Here is a 20,735-nt window from a genome sequence, read left to right as displayed (position 1 = left end):
CCATCAAAAAATTAGCAAAATAAACATTATTTTCAACTGTACATGGAATGTTCTCCAGGATTGATTACAGGCTAAGCCACAAAAGAAGGCTCAACAAATTGAAGGAGATAGGAATTAAATCAAATATCTTTTCCAACTACAATATTACTAAGCTAGAAATCAATTACAGGAGAACACTAAACAAGATGCTACTAAAAAGAAATGTGTGAATGAAGAAATCAACAGGAAATCTGAAAATACACTGAGACAAATGAAAATTAAAAGCAACTTTCCAAAATCTACTGGCGTCCCAAAATCAGTTCTAACAGTGAAGTTTATAGAGGCTCAGGCCTACTTGAGAAACGAGAAAAACCTAAAAAAAAAAAACAAAACCTGCTTCTAAAAAAAATGAGAAAAAGAGGAACAAACAAAGCCCAAAGTCAAAACAGACAACAACAACAAAAATAGGAATAGGAAAGACAATGAAACCAAGACCTAGTTTTTAAACAATTCTTTAAAATTTGTAGGTATTTATCCAGGCTCATCAAGAAGAGAGAACACAATATATGGAAGAGGAAAAATTACAATTAATATCACAAAAATAGAAACAATCATAAGAGAATAGTATAAATAGTTATATGCCAACAAACTTGACAACCTAGATGAAATGCATAAATTCCTGGAAACAATCTTCTAGGTCTGAATCAAGAAGAAACAGACAACCCAAACAGACCAATTACTAGTATTGATGTTCAATCAGTAATGAAAAAAACTCTCAACAAACAGAAATCCAGAACTATAATATGCAACTTCACTGGAGAATTCTACCAAACATACATAGAAATTATACTTATCCTTCCAAAATTATTCCAAAAAGTTGTAGAGGAGGGAACATTCCTAAATTCTTTCTATGAGGCCACCATTATCCTGATACAAAAACCAGACAAAGATTCTACAAAAAAATAAAATTACAGGCTAATATCCCTGATGAATATAGATTGAAAATGTTCAACCAAATACTAACAAATTAAATTCCACAATATGTAAAGAGAATCATAGTCTATGATCTAGGGATATTTATCCCAAGGATGCAAGAGTGGTTCAATATCCACAGATCAACCAATGTGATACACTACATTAACAAAAAGAAGGATAAAAATCCTCTAAATTGATGCAGAAAAAGCATTTGACAAAATGACATATATTTATGTTAAAACTCTCAACAAAGGTGGAATAGAGTGAGCATAGTTCAACATATGCTGGGCTTCCCTGGTGGCTCAGATGGTAAAGAATGCACTACAATGCTGGAGACCTGGGTTCAATCCCTGGGTTCGGAATATCTCCTGGAGAAGGGCATGGCAATCCACTCCAGGATTCTTGCCTGGAGAACCCCAATGGACAGAAGAGTCTGCCAGGCTATAGTCCATGAGGTCACAAAGAGTCAGATACGACTGAGTGACTTAGCATAGCACATCTCAACATAATACAGACTATGACAAAGTCACAACTAACATCATACTCAGTGGTGAAAAACTGAAATCTTCTCCTCAAATCTGGAACAAGACAAAGACGGCAATTCTCATTATTTCTATGTAACATCGCATTGTCTGTCTTACCCACAGGAATCAAACAAGTAAGAAGAAATAAAAGGTATCCATATTGGAAGAGAAGTAAACCTGTCGCTATTTGCAAATGACATCATACTATATATAGAAATCCTTACAATCTTGCCAAAAACAGCATTAGAATAAATAAATTTAGTAAAGTTGCATGGTACAAATTAATATTCAGAAACATGTTGCTTTTTTATACACTAATAATGAATTACCAGAAGGAGAAGGAAAATAATCCCATAGCAAACAATTGCAAAAAAAAAAAAAAAAAGAAAGAATAAAATAGCTAGGAATAAACTTAACCGAGGAGGTGAAAGACCTAAGACTTAATGAAGTACCTATAAAAAAGTCTATGATATTTCTCATAGAACTGTAACAAATAATCCTAAAATTTGTATGGGACCAAAAAGACACCAAAAAGCCAAAGCCATCTTGAGAAAAAAGAACAAAATTGGGGGTATCATGCTCTCTGACTTCAGAATATGCATAAATATAGTAATCAAAACAGTATGTACTGAAACAAAAATAGACACATTGATCAATGGAATAGATAAGAGAGCACAGAAATAAGCCCATACACATCTGGTCAATTAATGTATGACAAGTGATACAAGAATACACAATGGGGAAAAGACAGTTTATTCAATTAGTGGTGCTGGGGAAACTGGACAGCTACATGTAAAATGAGACTAGAACATTTTCTTAGACCATATACAAAAATTAACTGAAATGGATTAAAGACCTAAATATAAGATTAGAAACCATAAAATTCCTACATGAAAACAAAGGCAGTACACTATTTGATTAAAAGTCTTAGCAGTAGTTTAGGGACCTAATAAAATTAAAAACTTTTGCATAGGAAAGGTAATCATAAACAAAATGAAAAGACAACCTACTGAATCAGAGAAGATATCTAAATGATATGTCTGATAAGGGTTAATATCCAATCTATATAAGGAGTATATAAAACTCAATATCAGAAAAGTAAATAAAACAATTAAAAATGGGTATATTTCCTGAATAGATATTTTCCCAAAGACAACATACAAATATTCAACAGGTATATGAAAAGATCCTCAATATCTAATCATCAGGAAAATGCAAATGAAAACCACATTGGGAAATCTTACACCAGTTAGAATGCCTATCATTAAAAAAGACAACAAATAATACTGTTGGTGAGGTTACAGACAAAAGGAAACTCTAGTACACTATTGGTGGATACATAAATTGGTACAGACACTATGGAAAATAGTATGACAGTTACTAAAAAATTAAAAGTAGAACTACCATATGATCTAACAATTCCATTGTTGCATATACATCTGAAGAAAGAAAAAAAGCACTACTTTGAAAAGCTATATGTACCCCAATATTCACAGTAGCATTATTTACAATAACTAAGATAGGGAAGCAATGCAAGTGTCCATCAAGAAATGAATGCATAAAGAAATGCAATACATACATATATATGAAATGGAATATTACTCAGCCATAAAAAGATTAAACTTTTGCCATTTGTAATAACATGGATGGACCTGTAAGGTATTACAATTAGTGAAATAAGCCAGACAAAAAAGACAAATACTGCAAAATATCACAGGTAAAATATTAAAAACAAAGCAAACAAATGAATATAACAAAATAGAAAGAAACTCACAGATGAGTGGGGAGAGTGGTGGCAGGAGTGGCAACATAGGGAAAGGGATTAACAGGTACAAACTCTAAGGTATAAAAGAAGATACAGGATGTAATACACAGGGAACATAGTCACTATTTCATAACTTTAAATGGAGTATAATCTATAAAAATATCACTTTACTATGTTGTACACCTGAAAGTAATATAATACTACATATCAGCTTTCAGTTCCAGTTGCTCAATCATCTCCAACTCTTTGCGAACCCATGGACTGCAGCACGCCAGGCCTCCCTGCATCACCAACTCCCAGAAGTTGCTCAAACTCATGTCCATTGAGTCGGTGATGCCATCCAATCGTCTCATCCTCTGTCGTCCCTTCTCCTCCTGCCTTCAGTCTTTCCCAGCATTAGGGTCTTTTCCAATGAGTCAGTTCTTCATATCAGGTGGCCAAAGTATTGGAGCTTCAGCATCAGTCCTTCCAATGAATATTCAGGATTGATCTCCTTTAGGAAGGACTGGTTGGATCTCCTTGCAGTCCAAGGGACTCTCAAGAGTCTTCTGCAACACCACAGTTCAAAAGCATCAATTCTTCAGTGCTCAGCTTTCTTTATGGTCCAACTCTCACCTCCATACATGACTACTGGAAAAACCATAGCTTTGACTAGACGGACCTTTGTCAGCAAGGTAATGTCTCTGCTTTTTAATAAAATCAAATTTCAATATAATCAAATTATTATAATTTAATAAATCAGCTATACTTTGATAAAACTTTAAAGTCTTCTTAGCAGCTCTAAAGGTCTGAGCTTAGGTTAGGTTGTAGACCATGCATTGGTCTGGTCTTGATGAAGTTGTGATTCTTCTAGAAGAGTTCAGCCATAGATATTAGGGCATAGAAATTGATGATTAATTAATCCAAAAATGAGAGGCGTTGTGAACAGGTTTAATGACAAGATGATTCTAAAATTAGATAAGACTAGCAAGAGGAACATATGACAAGACTTAGGCTGGATGAGGGACAAAGAAATATCAGTAAGGAGTCAGCAAGACTTCTCACTAGGCTCAACTTGAGAATCAAACGCTCTCAGCTTTAAAGCAAAAGTTTCAGGGGTGATCCCACTATAAATTTCAGTTGTGAAAGAGAGGTATCTTCCTATCAGCAGACTGTTAAGTACCATTCAAGTTATAGATGAACTTTTTGATTAATATGTACTATGGTACTAATGCCTTAGATTACTGTGAAAGTTGCTCAGTCATGTCCGACTCTTTGCGACCCCATGGACTATACAGTCCACGGAATTCTCCAGGCCAGAATACTGGAGTGGGTAGCCTTTCTCTTCTCCAGGGGATCTTCCCAACCCAGGAATTGAATCCAGGTCTCCCACATTGCAGGCAAATTCTTTACCAGCTGAGCCATAAGGGAAGTCCAGAAAACCAAAATCAAAAAGTTAAGAGGGTTGTATCCATGGCTCAATCTGAAGCTGTGATTCAATTGTTAATATAATGCATCTTTGTTATTATAGAAGTAACATATCCTAATTGTAGAAAATTTGAAGGCTAAATAAAGGAACTAAAAGTGACCGTTACAACAGCATGCAGGAAAAATAAAATATACTATCTTAGCATATATACATATACATACGTTTGTATCATGTTTAAATGCACAGGTTCTGGAGCAAAACTGGTTATTTTCTCATCCCAGAATAGTCATTTCAATAGCTTTGTGACTTTTTAGGCAAATCGCTGAACTTCTGTGTCTCCGTTTTTTCTATTTAAAATACAAATAAAAATGCTATCTACCTTCCAGTGAGATAGGTTATGATAAAATGATTATATATATATATATATGTATATATATATATATATATATATATATATATATATATAGCACTTAGAACAATGCCCAGAATATAAGTAGTCCAAAGTAGAGGATAGCTATTATTACTGTGTGTAATATAGGAGAGTCTGGTCATAGCTCTTGTTTCAAACTCAGTGTCAGAACCACTCACTAAAAATATCAAATAAGAACTAGAGGATAGACATCAGGGAAATGGATTTTTTTTTTTTTTTTGTATCCTAGAAAGCTCAAGGCAGATATTTTGTCCAGGGAGATCTTAGCACTGATCTGGCTCTTTCCTTAGTAAAAGATTTGGCCTTGTTAATGTTGAGTAGGGTTCAAGAAGCAGTAGAGCCTACTAGTTCTAAACACTCCTTAAATAGAAATACAAAATACAAAGATTGTTAGTACAAGCTTTTTTTTTCCCAGAAAGGTGACTACAGTATGAGTATAAAAAACTGCTGAGTATAAAAAAATGCTGCAGGGGAGAAAAATATGCTCTTTTTTGAGTCTGATAGGACTGTTCCCTATACAGATAGTGGCACTGGCAGCTGTAAATCTATAGGGAACTAGGGACCAGATTAAATCCATGCTAAGATATGCTGCACCTGTTCCCATTTTATGAGGCTTTTTCCTTGTCTCAGGAAAGAGCCTTAAATCAGGAAATTACAATGTGTGGTCCTTTCCCCACCAATCTCTAACTCACCAGAAATAATGCAGGCATTATCAGAAGTGGGATGTGAAATACTATAACTTTAGGCATGCATTTATAGGGCTTCCCAGGTGGCTCAGTAGTAAAGAATTTGTCTGCAATGCTGGAGATGCAGATTCAATCCCTACGTTGGGAAGACCCCCTAGAGAAGGAAAGAGCAACCCACTCCAGTATTCCTGCCTGGGACATCCAATGGATAGGGGAGCCTGGTGGACTGCAATCCATGGGGTCACAAAAGAGTCGAACACGACTTAGCAACTAAACACTGACAATGATGACAATCCATTTATAGTACAAAAATAAAAATACTAATAGCATAATTATTTGGGTGTGGTTAGCAGATGAAAAGCTGTATTTTGGAGTAAAAATAGGGCATTGTCTGTCATATATTGCAATTTTCATCCCAATTTATCTGTTATTATTGTCTGTTTTACACATATATATCTTCAATGTAAAGTAAAATGATCTATTGATTCTTAACTTATTCTATTATTAGGAATTCTTTCCAATTTTGTTTTATGCAAGTTATTATATACATTCCTTTTCGCCACATTTATCATTTGAATCTTTCTGAAATTTGCCATCTAGCTTTGACTAGCTTATTGTGTAAATGATAGAAGCATAATAAACCGCCACCATGCAGCAAGTACTTGAGTGTTGTGTCTTGAGTATTTTACCTGCATCTGCATTATATCACATATGTTATTATTCTCATTCTAAGTCTAAACAGTTAAAAACAAAATTTTTTCAAAGAAAAATCCAAAATCCCTCCACCAATAACTAACATTTTGGTGGACAATTTTCTAAGGGTTTTCATGTTTATATGAACATATAGCTATACAGAAATACATAAAAATAAGCAGAAATTGAATTATGCTGCTTTGTAATCTATATTTTCCATTAAATTATATACAAATATATTTACATATCAATAAGTGTATATCCACATTATCTTTTATTTGTACATACTAACTGGCTAAATTCACATCATCCCAATTTAACTAGTCTATCCACTATTACAGCCAGTTAGCTTATTTCCAAAGCCTTGCCACTATAAACAAAGTATACAAAAAAATGTTAAGCTTTTTCGTGTATGTATCTTGTATTATTTGCATTTATGTTTTTACAATAAACTTTTAGTAAAATCACTAGCTTATAGAAGGTATGTACATTTCACATTTTTATACAAATTGCTAAATAACCCTCTGGAAATGTACTAAGAGTTTAAACAGTGCATTAGCTAATCCATATCCCCACACTGTGTTTTCTTAATCCCATAAATCTCCCCTAATCTGATAGGTGAAAACTATTAGTTTTTTATTTTCAAAGTGAGTTTGTCTACTGGTATTCTTTTATGAATATTATTTTCATAACTTTTCACCATTTTTCTGTTAGACATTTACATTCAACATGTAGAATCTTTATATATTGAGAGTATCTAATATTTGCTATATATCAGATATATTTTTCCTAGTTTGCTGTTTTTTCAATCTTGATTATAGTATATTTTGGGCCATAGAGTTTTTTTTGAAGGTAAAATTTATTAGTATTTTCTTTGAGTTATTGGTCTTCATAAAGTGATTCGAAAATCTTTAACTTCAAAACTATAAAATTATAAATATATGTTAAGTAAGAATACATAGACTTTTAAATGTATATATGTATACTTTAAAATTCTTTTCCCTTATAGGTTATTACAAAATATTGAGTATAGTTCCCTGCACTGTATATTGAATATAGTTCCCCATGAGGTCCTTAACAGTTGTCTATTTTATATCAATATACAGTTGTGTGTATGTTATTCCCAAACTTCTAATTGATCATTTCCCCTCTTTCTCCTTTGGTAACCATAAGTTTGTTTCATATGTCTGTGGGTCTATTTCTGTTTTATATACACATTCATGTATATCCTTTTTTTCTTAATTCCACATATAAGCAATATCATATAGTATTTGTCTTGCTCTGTGTTTGCATACTTCACTTAATATGACAATCTGTGGGTCCATCTATGTTTCCCTTTATCGTTAAACTTTTTTACACTTAAATCTTTGACCCAACTGGGACTGTTTTTGGTATTAAAAAAACACAACTGGGACTTTGATTTAAATAGTGAGTATAGATGTAGCTTCATTAAACTTCCCCTCAAATAACTAGCCCTGTTTCCCTAAGTACATTTATTGAAAAACCTGTCTTTTCTCCCAATCCATGGGTTTGAAATGTCTCTTTATCACATCTTAAAATCCACAGCATATTTGGAAATACTTTACTATTTCCAAAGAAACAGACACACATTGGAAGGACTGATGCTCCTGCTGAAGTTCCAATACTTTGGCCACCTGATGCAAAGAACTGGCTCATTGGAAAAGACTCTGATGCTGGGAAAGATTAAAGGCACAAGGAGAAGGGGACAACAGAGGATGAGATGGTTGGATGGCATCACCAACTCGATGGACATGAGTTTGAGCAGGCTCTGGGAGTTGGTGATGGACAGGGAAGCATAGCGTGCTGCAGTTCTTGGGGTTGCAAAGAGTCAGATACGACTAAGTGACTGAAGTGAATCATTAGTCACGTGACTTTGGACAACCTGAACTATGACTCCTGTGACTGAGGAACTGAATTTTTAGTTGTATTTAATTGTAATCATTTTAAATTTGTATAATCACCAGTTTATCAGATAGCACTTCTAGAAAATAACTATTTTTTTTAAAAAAAATCACATCCGTATTATACTGCTTAACAGCATTATTATTGTTGTTCAGTTGCTAAGTCATGTTCAACTCTTTGCAACCCCATGAACTGTAGCATGCCAGACTTCCCTCTCCTTCACTATCTCCCTGAATTTGCTCAAATTCATGTTCACTGAGTCATGGATGCCATTCAACCATCTTGTCCTCTGTTGTCCCCTTTTCCTCCTGTCCTCTATCTTTGCCAGCATCAGAATCTTTTCCAGTAGGGTTGGCTCTTCGGATCACGTGGCCCAAGTATTTGAGCTTCAGCATCAGTTCTTCCAGTGAATATTCAGGGTTGATTTCCATTAGGATTGACTGGTTTGGTTGTAGCATTATTGGATGATAATAAAATTGGCAATTAAAAAAAAGAAATTAAGAACAAAGTAAAAAAAAATAAAATAAAATTGGCAATTTCCTATTTAACCTGTAGCTATCATTTTGACAGAGATTTTCAGTGAAGTACTAAGGCTAACGTTGAAATCTCAATGGCAACTCAATGAAATATGTAATGTATGCCCCCCTGTATTCATGACACTCAGCAGAATAAGAGACAGATTTGATAACCTTCTACAAGTTTAAACTTTGGTAGATGTGACAAAGTGCTAAGTAACAATAATGGTTTTGAAACAAGGCAACTAACATAAAGGCAGAATCAACAAGGTGTCAAGAGAGTTCCAAGAAGAGAGCAATTCTTTTGACTATGGAGCATTAGAGAGAAATTAGGGACGGATACATGGAAGAGGTGGCACTAAAGCTGCTGCTTCTTGAATACAGTTCATTCTCAACAGGCAGAGAATTAGAGATGGGAGGGACAGAAGAAGTCCACAATAAATGAATGGCATAAGAAAAACCATAAATTATGCATAACAAAAGGTTATGTTGTACAATGGTGAATGGTTTGGTTCCACTAGATCATCATGTGAGCAGCAAGGTAGTGAGAAATAAGGCTGACTAGGTAGGCCAATGCCAAATCTCAAAGGACCTCAGATTCTGTCCAAAGAATCTGCTCCTGACTTTATAGCTAGCAGAGAGAGAATGAAATTGTTTTAGACTAGCATCATCTAAGCTCTGAACCTCAGAGCAATAATAGATTTCTAGTATCAATAAAATAAAGTTTTCCAACTTAAATGTATTACCTTGGAAAAATCACTGAAATATTTGGATGCTTGCTTTCTAGCATTTGTAATATAGGAAGAATAGTCCACCTCACAAGATTACTTTGAACATTAAGCAAGATAAGGAAAGGGAAATGCATTTAACAAAGTATAAACATGCACAATATAAATGTTAAAAATTCATAACAAAGTATGCTGTGTGTGCTCAGTCATGTTCAACTCTTTGTGATCACATGGACAGTAGCCTGCCAGACTTCTCTGTCCATGCGATTTCAGAGGCAAGAATCCTGTGGTGGGTTGCCACTTCCTCCTCCAATAACAAAATACAGTGACATAGATAATTCTCATAGTGATACACAGCCAAGTCAGCCAGGACAAAGCAACCTATTCAGGAATACATAGTAACAGACTAAAACACAGAAGACTCTACAACACAAACTTAAGAATTTTTTTTTTTTATAAAGGCATAATTTCATTGGGCAAACTGATAGGATAATCTATCTTATTTGAGTCCCTTGATATTTACACAATCATAGATTCTATGGGTTCATAGTAACAGGTCACCCAGTTCAATCTACCAAATTTGATAATTGAATTCCCACCAAATACTTGGCCACATCATGTAAAGTGGTGAAGAACTGTGGACGTGCAGAACACATCATGTAGTACTGCTGCTGCTGCTGCTAAGTCGCTTCAGTCGTGTCCGACTCTGTGAGACCCCACAGACGGCAGCCCACCAGGCTCCCCCATCCCTGGGATTCTCCAGGCAAGAACACTGGAGTGGGTTACCATTTCCTTCTCCAATGCATGAAAGTGAAAAGTGAAAGTGAAGTCGCTCAGTCGTGTCCAATCCTTCGCGACCCCATGGACTACAGCCTACCAGGCTCCTCCATCCATGGGGTTTTCCAAGCAAGAGTACAGGTATAGAACTTTCTAAGGTTACAGTACAAAATATTGAATTTATTCAGTTCAGTTCCTCAGTCTTGGCCAACTCTATGTGACCGCATGGACTACAGCCTACCAGGCTTCTCCATCCATGGGATTTTCCAGGCAAGAGTAGGGGTATAGAACTTTCTAAGGTTACAGTACAAAGTATTGAATTTATTCAGTTCAGTTCCTCAGTCTTGGCCAACTCTTTGCAACCCCATGGACTGTAGCAGGCCAGGCCTCCCTGTCTATCAGCAACTCCCAAGGTTTACTCAAACTCATGTCCATGTCAGAAAAGTCTTTGTGACTTCGTAACAATGCATGCCATTCAATCCACTCACTATGTATTCAACACTTTTAACTAACCAGTTAAAAGCTCTTCAGGAAGATTACTTCTAATATGCAGAATACATTGAAGAGCAGAGCAAAGATAATAAGAAGTTTTTATAGCAGACCAGGTCAAGAATCTGGAGCGGGAAAGGAGGAGGCAAAGGCAGGATAGGGAGGGAAGAGAGGACGGAAACAGCACGCCAGGTTACAGGAAGAGAGGGGGCAAAAGGAAGGGCCTGGGGATGGAGAGGAAAGGTGGAGGGAGGAGAGGGACGCAGGGAAAGGGGAGGGGCATGAGGGAGAAAGGGAGGGGGCTGTGGGAATGGAGATGAAAAGCATAGAGGAAGGGAGGAAGAGAGGAACAGGAGGGAGAACAGAGAGGAAGGAGATAAGAGGGGGCTAGATAAAGGGGAGGGAGGATGGAGAGAAAGAACAGTGAGGCGGGGGTGGGGGGTGCAGAGAACGGGGTGGGGACAGAAAGATTGGGTGGGGGGTTCCAGAGGATGGGTTGGGGAGTGGGGGACTCAACAGAAGGGGAAGTGGGGCCAAGTGGAAGAAGAAAGGGGAGCCAGTGGAAAGGGCAGGAGATGCAGAGAATGGGACAGGGACCGAGAGGAAGGAGCAGTGGACCAAGAGGAAGGGAGACAGTGAGTGAAAGAGGTGGGGGAACGGGGAACGATTGAAAGGGAAAGGGGGACTGAGTGGAAGGGGAGCAGGGGAAGAGGGCAGGAGGGGAAGGGGGACTGATTGAAAAGGAGACCAAGTGGAAAGAATAAGGACAGGCACGAAGAGAAGGGGATGGGGATGGAGAGAAAGGAACCAGAGAGAGAGTGGACTGAACAGAATGGGGGGAAACAGAGCAGAAGGGGAGGGGAACTGAACGGAAGGGAAGGGGGTAACACAGGGGAAGGGGGACCAGCTGGAAGGGGAATGGGGGACTGAGTGGAACGTGCCAGGGAGGCAGAGATGTGGAGAAAAGACCAAGAGGAAGGGGTGGGGTGAGGAAACCGAGCAGAAGAGCAGATGGAAGAGGGGTACAAAGTGGAAGGCGATGGGGGGACCAAATGGAGAGGGAAGGGGATGGAGAGCAGGGACACAGTGGAAGGGAAGGGGAGAACTAAGCGGAAGGGGCAGGATGAGGAGAAGAGGACCTGAGAGAAAGGACTGGGGGAAACTGAGCAAAAGGAGTGTACTGAGTGGAGGGGAGTGGGGAATGGAGAGAGGAGGACAGAGCAGAAGGGAGAGGGGGACTGAGTGGAAGGGGAATGGGGGACTGGGGTAACCAACGGCAAGGGAGGAAGGACTCAAAGGGGAAGGGGACCCCGAGAGGAAGGGGCGGCAGATGCAGACAAGGGGATGGGGACAGAGAGGAAGGGTGGGCACTCAGTGGAAGGTGTTGGGGGGACCAATGGAAGAGGGTGGGTGTACTGAGCAGAAGGGGTGGGGGCCCCACGGTAAGGGATGCAGAGAAAGAGGATGGGGACAGAGAGAAAGGACTGAGCAGAAGGGGTGGGGGGACCCAGTCGAAGGGGTTGGGGGGACCTAGAGTAAAGATTGGGGATGCAGAGAGGAGGGGGACAAAGGAAAAGGACCAAGAGGAAGGGGTGGGGGAACTAAGTGGAAGGGGAAAGGGGGACTGATTGAAATGGGGAGGGGGACTAAGCAGAAGGGCAGGGGATGCTGAGAAGGGCATGGAGACCGAGAGGAAGGGTGAGGGGACCAAGCCAAAGGGGTCGGGGAGTGGAGAGGAAGGGGAGGGTTTCTGAGGGGAATGGTGGGAGGATGGAGAAGGGGTCCCAGGGGAAGGAGTGGGGGATGCAGAGAAAGGGAGGGGAACAGAGAAAGGACTGAGAGGAAGGGGAGGAGGGCCATCAGAAGGGGAGGGAGGATGGAGAGGGGGCACTGAGTGGAAGGGAATGGGGGACCGATTGCAAGCCATGGGGGGAACCAAGGGGAAGGGGGGAAGATTGAAAGGAGAATGGGGACCTGGGGACTGGGCAGAAGTGGAAGGGATCCAGGGGAAGGAGGGACTGAGTGGAAAGTACAGGGGGTATGCAAAGAAGGGGATGGGGACAGAGAGAAAGGACCCAGAGGAAGGGGTGGGAGATGCAGAGAATGGGATGAGGAAGGAGAGGAGGGTGGGGGGATGGAGAGGAAGGGGCAGGAGGAACCAAGGGGAAGGGGGGAACTTGGGGGGGGCAGTGCAGAGAAGGGGATGGGGATGAAGGGTGGCAGGATCAAGTCAAATGGATGGGGGGACGGAGAGGAAGGGGAGGAGGGACGAGTAGGAGGGGATGGGGGACCAAGAGGAAGGGGAAGAGAGGAAGGGCTGAGGGAACCGAAAGGAAGGGTTGGGGGGAACAGCAGAGGGAGGATGGAGGGGGGACCAAGCAGAAAGGGAGGGGGCAACTGACCAGAAAGGAACAGGGGACCCATTGCAGGGGAATGAAGGACTAATTGTAGGGGGTGGGGGAAATCAAGGGGAAGAGGAGGGAGGTGGTGCGTGGATGCAGAGACTGTGATGGAGGCTGACGCAAAGGACCAGGAGGAAGGAGTGGGGAAACAGAGAGGAAGGGGTGAGGGGGACCAACCTGAAGGAGGGGGTACTGAGCAGAAGGGGAAGGGGAACCAAAACAGGAGAAGGGACTAAGGGGAAGGAGTGGGGGAAGTGAGTGGAAGGGGGGAACAAGTGAAGGGGAAGTGGAGCCGAGCGGAAGGGGGGATGCAGGGGAAGTGGGACAGAGAGGAAGGGTGGGGGACCGAGCTGAAGAGGAGTGGGGGCCAGGTGGAAGGGGCTGGGAGGATCCAGTGGAAGAGGAGGGAGGGGCCTATTGAAATGGGAAGAGGGACCAAGTGGAAGGGGCAAGGGATGCAGAGAACGGGATGGGAGAGGCAGGGTGGAGGGACCCAGTGGAAGGGGAAGGTAGAAAGGATTGAAAGGGGAAGGGGGACCAAGTGGAAGGGGTGGGGGATGCAGAGAAGGGGATGGGTGGAGGTAAAGGGTAGGGGGACCCATCAGAATGGGTGGGGGATGCAGAGAAAGAGGATGGAGAGAAAGGAAGGAGAGGAAGCATTGGGGGGACAAAGAGGAAGGGAAGGGGCACCCAGCAGAAGGGGAGGGATTCAGAAAGAAAGGACTGAGAGGAAGGGGCCGGGGAGGGGGACCCAGAGGAAGTGCCGAGGAGTGGGTGTGAGGAGGAACAAGGGGAAGAGAGCAAGGAGAGGGAGAAAGAAAAAGAATCTACAGGACTTGTCAGGGAGAGGCAGCAGTAATAGAAGAGAAAAGGTATTTCAGAGACAGAACTTGGGGCAGATAACAAGATGCAAGAGGCAGGAATGGAAGGAGTCACAGATGACTGAGAGTTAGTGTTTGAATACATTTTACATGCCAATAAAACACCCGGTAACGGAATAAAGGAAGTTAGACATAAAGTATGTTGGAACTCAGGAGAAAAGCCGAGGAATAGCTACATTAAGAGGTGAGATTTAAGAACAAGAAGGCAGGAAAGCAGCTAAAGCTGGGCTCCTTGGCACAGAGAATATGTGCTTAGGTTGATGATCAAAGATTTGGAGCAATACCTGTGAGTGGGGACACCCAAGAGAAACGGCCCATGATGGACTCACTCCAGTGCCTCTGATCTCATCGGGAGGCATCTCAAAGTGAACCAGCCCCCAAAGTCTGAATTCATTGCTGGCTTTGGCCAAATGGACCCATGCAGTACATCTTTTCATCAGGTCTTATATTGGCCAGGCATGTTTTACTCTGGAATCCCTTGACAATGACAGCTTAGAGTCTAAATTTCATAAGCAGCTTATTTTCAAGTCCTAGCTCAAGATAATTAAAGCACACATTGCACATTCAACATTTATCTTTCTCCACCAAGTTGGCTCTGAACACAGCTTCTTGGTGTAGGCTCAGGAGACAAACCTCAGGGGTTAAGGGCTATAGGCTGCTAGCTATGGCTAGAAACCAGCCCTAAGAAGCCGTGTTAGGCCACATCTTGAGATTGGGTGGTAATTTGTCTTACTTTTAGGTCTTAATACTAAACAGCTGAAACTTGGGATTTTTTTTTATTTCTTCCACTCGGGTCACAGGACATTTTCACCAAGGAGATTATAGTACCTTTTCAAATGGAGAAGGCAACCTGTGCATTCTTCTAACAGTTCTGACTCCTATCAGTACTGCTACAGTCAAAGAAATATCCAAGTCCAAGGGAGAAAATGCAGGTTTTTTCTCCTTTAAGTTTCCTCATATTACAGCAACCTGTCATAGAATCTACTCAGACCATTAAGTTGTACACAGGACTGAGTTCCTTTCAGGAACAGATAGAAACATACCAAAGTATGATCATTTCAACCATATTTTAATTCATTTCACTTTCTCAGCCTATCCTTTTCTCAAACAGCAAATGTTTTACCCTGAGCCATTTCAATGATTTATGCAAGCCAATGAAATTGATAAAGTGAAGTTATTTTTAAACAAAGCTGGAATAGTTTTTCTTTCTTATATGGGTGAACTCTTTAGAGCCCCGGTTCTCAACCTCTGGGCCATGGACCACTTCTGCCAGATTAGTGACAAAATTATATTAGAAATCAAGTGTACAATAAATGTAATGAACTTGAATCATCCCAAAACCATCCCCCCACCACCGCCCCAGTCCATGGAAGAATTGTCCTTCTTGAAATTGGTCCCTGGCACCAAAAAGGTTGGCAACTGTTGCTTTAGAGTATGTCTTCTTAAAGCCAAATAAAACGTCAGCTCTTAGTACCTGCGGAGACATACATCAAGTGGGTAATTTGGGCTATTCCCCAGGTAGCCATGCCATCCATTACACCCTGCCAAGTAGCATATGCCTGTATGGATTCTATCACTAATTATTGGCAAACAAGGAAGTTCTACTCAAAAAAGAACAGTGTCCCAGGAAAGGAATAGGCAAATCAAGACTCAGATTCAATTTGGCCAGTAAATACTACAGTCTAGAGGCACCCTTAAGTTCCCCACACCTGATCAGCACCTTTAGCCTCTGCATCCAGACATCCTGGCATTAGGAGTCTCAGAGAAACAGAAAAGGGCCCCATTGCTCAACCAGAGTTAAGACCACCCGGAAATTATTGAGGGCCAAGAGGCCATACTGTAAAACCAGCTTCAGTCCCTAGCGCTTCTACTCTGAAGGTCTGGTCTTGACCCATCAGACAGAATCACAAAAGGCCATGGCTCACAGTCGCCAGGACATCTTTGGTCACCGTGTGCTCCTCCTTCCAACCAGCTGGGGCTAGAGTGGGCAAACCAGGAACATTCCGTGCCACAACATTTTACCTGGATTTAAATACTTTCTATTTAAATTATCTGCTTCAACTGCGTCTGATTGCAGGCTATCTAGCCCAGGCAGCCCCCAAGTTGGAGAGCTCACACGGTGAGCAGGTGGCTCAGAGTCAGAGCCGTTGCATTGGGTCGAGCCACAGTGTAGCCCAGTCGGACAGCAGTGGCCCTAACAGGTTGCTCTGTGCAGGAGGAGTGCAAAGGATGGAGTGGGTACAGGTAGGCACTTCCACTACAACCTTGGCTCAGGTGTATCTGGAAATGTCACTCACCCTAGGCCCCAGATTATTTGCCTCATTCCTCTTTGGGGAAGCAAGTGATGCTGAGAAAAAAAAATAATAAATGCCTCCTGAGCCACAAGACCAGGCAGAAGCTGCAGACCCTGTTGGCAAGGAGCCCAGTAGCAAAGCATCCAATGAACACCACTGGCCCTGACTCCTCAAGGAGAGACCATGCCGGCTTGGCGGCATCAGTGGGGAAGTGGACGTTAGTCCTCCACACCTGTGCTGGACACTTAACTTCTTCCCTCCCAGGGGCCCTGTAACCAAGGCAGCCTTCCTGAGCAGCACAGAGCTGCTGAACCTGCAAGACTTCAGGGAAAAGTCCTTCCCTTCCTCTCTCTCTCCTTCCTTGGGGGTCTGACCCCCCAGCTGTGTGGCATGTTTAAAACTCTATACTTTGGCTTCCCTGGTCAGGAAAAAAAAGCCTTCTTGAAAGTCAACAGAAGATGAAACTGAATGAACTGGGGGGATAGATTATTCCTGAATAGACCCCCCCAACACACACACACACACACGCACCCCCCCCCAACCCCTCCAGAGTAGCTTTCAGCCAAGAGGTACTTTTCGAACACTCCAGCCCAGGCATAACTTATGTGGGAGGCAAGGAGGAAACAAATAATTTTACTAACACCTCCTGCAAATTCCCTGGGTCATAGAGATGGAGGTGGGGTGCCTGGGTTGGGGGGGGGGGATGGTGCAGGAACTAGGAGGAAACCCTGGAACAGAGAATTCTTATAACTGTACACTTCCTTTGCCAGGTCTCTCTGCTTAAGAATTTTTTTCTTAACCATCTGATAGTGACAAATCAAGCTAGCTGCTCCAATGGCAGACCCAGGGTGGCAAGTCGGGTCACATGCAGTGGCTGCCCCTCCTCTCCCTCTCTGGGGTCCCTTTGCAAGGAGTTAGAAGTGCAGCTTAGTGCTTATGGCTCCTTTCCCTCGTGCAATGGTTCAGACAAGGTCACTCAACCCAAGAAATCAGCTCAAGGGGGAGCAGAGTTTCCTCTGGGACAGGAGACATGGCACCCCAGGATCTGAGCTGGGGTCCCTTCAGGTTCTCAAGGCAGGCGGGCGGAGATGGCCTCTTTGCCCTCCGATCGCCAAAGCTCTCCGCTGTTTCGGGCTCGCTGGGAATCCCCAGGAGCGGGAATGTATTGCTGGGGAAGACCTCACTGCTCCGCCCAGGAGCCACCTTCAGCCCCATCCCCTCGCCCATAGCTCTCCTGGCTTCTGGCACAACTGCGGGTAGAGTCAGAAAGAAGCACTCAGTAGGAGAGTGCCTTCCAGGCTACAGAGCCCGTGCTCCAGCCAAAGATACAGCAGGAGAAATGTAATGCACAGGCTAGCCAGCACCTGCAGGCGGGCTCCAGCTCCTCCTCGGCGAGAAGCCCCTGGCCTGGGAGCTCTGATCCCTAAACTTTCTCAGAAGGATAAATGAGGGAAAAGGAAACCGGCAAATGTTGCCTGAGGCGGGGACCAGAGATGCAGGAGAGGCAGAGTCCCCGTTGGCCACAGCCGGCCTGCTCTCTGAGGTCACCTGCACATTCTCCTCTGGCCCTCACCAGCCAACTGTCCGATTTGGAAAATGGACATTACCTGTCTGAGTCTTGCAAAACAGCCGGGGCGTCCAGCGGGGCTCAAGCGTGCAGTTCCATGTCGGGGCGATCGCGGTCCAGGATGAGATAGAGAACTGGGTTGCAGAGAGCCCGGGCTCAAGATTCCCAGGCGACAAGGGAGGCTGCCCGAAGGCGAGGGGCTCCGAGGAGGCGTAGGGAAGACGGTGGCTTCCAGAGCAGCCAGACAGGGCAGCCCCGCCCGTTTTCTCCAACTCCCAGTCCTAGCCAAAGAGGATGCTAGAAAACTTCTCCCCGCCCAAGGAAGATTTCTAGAGTTCAGCAGCGCTTCTGTGGACTTTAGGGGGAGCTGACCAGGGAGAGGTTTAAGGAAGGCTCCTAAATCACTGAGCCGCTACGCTGGAAACCAGGTGCCTCCTCCTGGCTCCGTGGCCAGAGTCTCCTAAGTCTCCTGCCTCTCAGCCTCTTCCTTCTCCAAGACTTTGCTTCGGAGCAGCCTTACTCCAGCCCCACCTCGTCTTGGCCAAATGATGCGCGGTGGGAAGCCGGCGCGGCAGCCCGTGGCCCCTAAGCCCCTCACGAGGCACGCTTGCCCCAGAGGTCCTATAAGCCGTGGCGGCAGCGCAGGCAGCAGGTGTGAACTCTGCCTGCCCGCCTCTCTCCTGCTGGTTCGCGGCTCCAACCTTATCTGGGAACCTTCTCCAGCCAGTGCGCAAAAGCCTATGTTATCTGCCCTAGCTCCGAAGAAGGAGCGGTACTCGGGAAGTGCGCTCCAGGCTTGCCTCACATCCTGCCACCGCGGCTGCCGCCTCCAGAATTTGCCTGGAGCAGGGGTAGGAGGGCAGTGGAAATCACCTATAGCTGCGTCTCGGTCGCTAACAGTTTGGAGCCTCCGGGCTGACTGATTACACCGGGGAGGAGGAGGGGATTAGAGAGAAGAGCTCCAGCGCGTCACGGAAAAGGGTTACTGCTGCTCCTCCTCCTCTTCCACACCCCTTTGGATTCCAACCCCGAGTTCCCCCATCCCCTGGTTAAAAAGAGAGAGAGAGAGAGAGAAAAAAAACCACTTCCCTCTTACCTTTCCCGGGAGAAAGTGCGTCCCAGCAGCGCCGTCTAGCGTCTTTCCCGGAGTACGCCAGCCTAAAGGGTTAGGCCGAGCGCGGAACCCAGTGAGTGAAGGCAGGGAAAACCGCTAAGCAAAGTTTGTCAGCTATCCTGATCTCCAGTTCCACCCGTTGAGCAGCTGTCTAGTTCATCCACGAGTTCACCTGTTTGGTTCCCCCCAGGCCAGACCCTAGTGTTATTAAAGACGCATGCCGCCTAATTATATTTATAATGTGAGCTTCTGAGTACCAGAGAGGACTCCTCTTTTCCACCCCTCCCACGATAGAGATCCTTAAGTCTCTGGGTTCTCCAGACCCGCCAGGCAAACGGTTGGCAAGGAGGGCTGGGACCCCAGGATGGGCTCTGAGATAGAACCCGGGCACCAAACCCAGGCAGTGATTGTTTATGCTATGCGCCTGAGGCTTGCCAGAGGTGCTCCTGACCACGTGAGTCTCCAAGGTCATGAAACCCAGGAGGTCCTCTCTTGATTTGGGAGAATGGCACTGAAACATGTATAATATCATATATGAAACGACTCGCCAGTCCAGGTTCATTGCATGATACTGGATGCTTGGGACTGGTGCACTGAGACGACCCAGAGGGATGGTACGGGGAGGGAGGAGGGAGGGGGGTTCAGGATGGGGAACACGTGTATACCTGTGGCGGATTCATGTTGATGTATGGCAAAACCAATACAATATTGTAAAGTAATTAATCTCCAATTAAATAAATTTATATTAAAAAAAGAAAAAAAAGTGATGGGAGAGAGGGGCAACGACTCAGGAACTGACAAGGTTTGAAATGCAACAGATAAAGAGACCCGTTTCCATGCCAGGTATCTCCCAGAGCGTTCTGCTCAGCTCACTGGCACCTTGCTGATTAACACACTTAACAGGATTGCTCATTTAACGGGTCAGCTAAGCGCTAGGCTCCTATTAATTCGTCTTTCTCTAAGCTCTCTCCAGCTGTTCTCCTGAGGCTACTCTATCGCTCCGCATTAGCTGCGGAGAGTGGCGCGAGCGAGCGAGCCAAAGACGGAGACGGAGACCTAAAGCGACAGCTATCGACAGAGCGTTCTGTGCGCGGGCGAGCCGCGCGGACCCGCACCTTGCTTCAGCTTCCGTGACTATTTGCCCTCGATCCACTATCCCCTGGACTTTTAAGGCTGAGACTGTGCACAACTAAAGTTACCGTCCCTGTCTCACTTCTCATGACAAGTTTATGCATTCTTTGTTCCCATTGACCATCTCAGAAAATTTGGCAAAACCCCACCCTGGAAAATTCTTTCTGCAATTGAGGTTAAGTCCGGGGATCAAGAGAGGTCAGGTGTGGAAGGAAAGGTCCTTTTGGCAGGAACCAAGTTATCCTCCCAGGTGTTTGGTGTTTATAGGCGCAGGGTGGTGGGGGGAGGGCTGTATTTTGAAACAGCGGAAAGATCTCAGAATTTCTGCTTCTTTTGTCCTCTTTTCAGACACAAGCTCAGTCTTCCGATGGGGACTAGAGAGCGAGTTTTCCCTTGCTCTTTGCTATAGAGAGGTCTTCCCTGGTAGCTCAGACGGTAAAGTGTCTGCCTACAA

The 20,735-nt window shown here is 43.6% G+C and overlaps 1 protein-coding gene across 1 annotated transcript in view; it reads right to left on the bottom strand.

The window, feature by feature from the left end:
• Positions 1-18,957, bottom strand: part of IL1RAPL2 (interleukin 1 receptor accessory protein like 2) — a 1,194,055-nt gene extending 1,175,098 nt beyond the window's left edge. The window contains exon 1 of the mRNA XM_070291065.1: positions 18,077-18,957. The gene's annotated coding sequence lies outside the window, so the exon portion shown is untranslated. The remainder of the gene's footprint in view (positions 1-18,076) is intronic.
• Positions 18,958-20,735: the final 1,778 nt, after the last annotated feature.

The sequence above is a fragment of the Ovis canadensis genome, chromosome X, assembly GCF_042477335.2.
Source record: "Ovis canadensis isolate MfBH-ARS-UI-01 breed Bighorn chromosome X, ARS-UI_OviCan_v2, whole genome shotgun sequence".
Taxonomy (NCBI): Eukaryota; Metazoa; Chordata; class Mammalia; order Artiodactyla; family Bovidae; genus Ovis; species Ovis canadensis.
The sequence above is the reverse complement of the archived record's forward strand: the minus strand, read 5'-3'. Positions and strand labels throughout refer to the sequence as shown.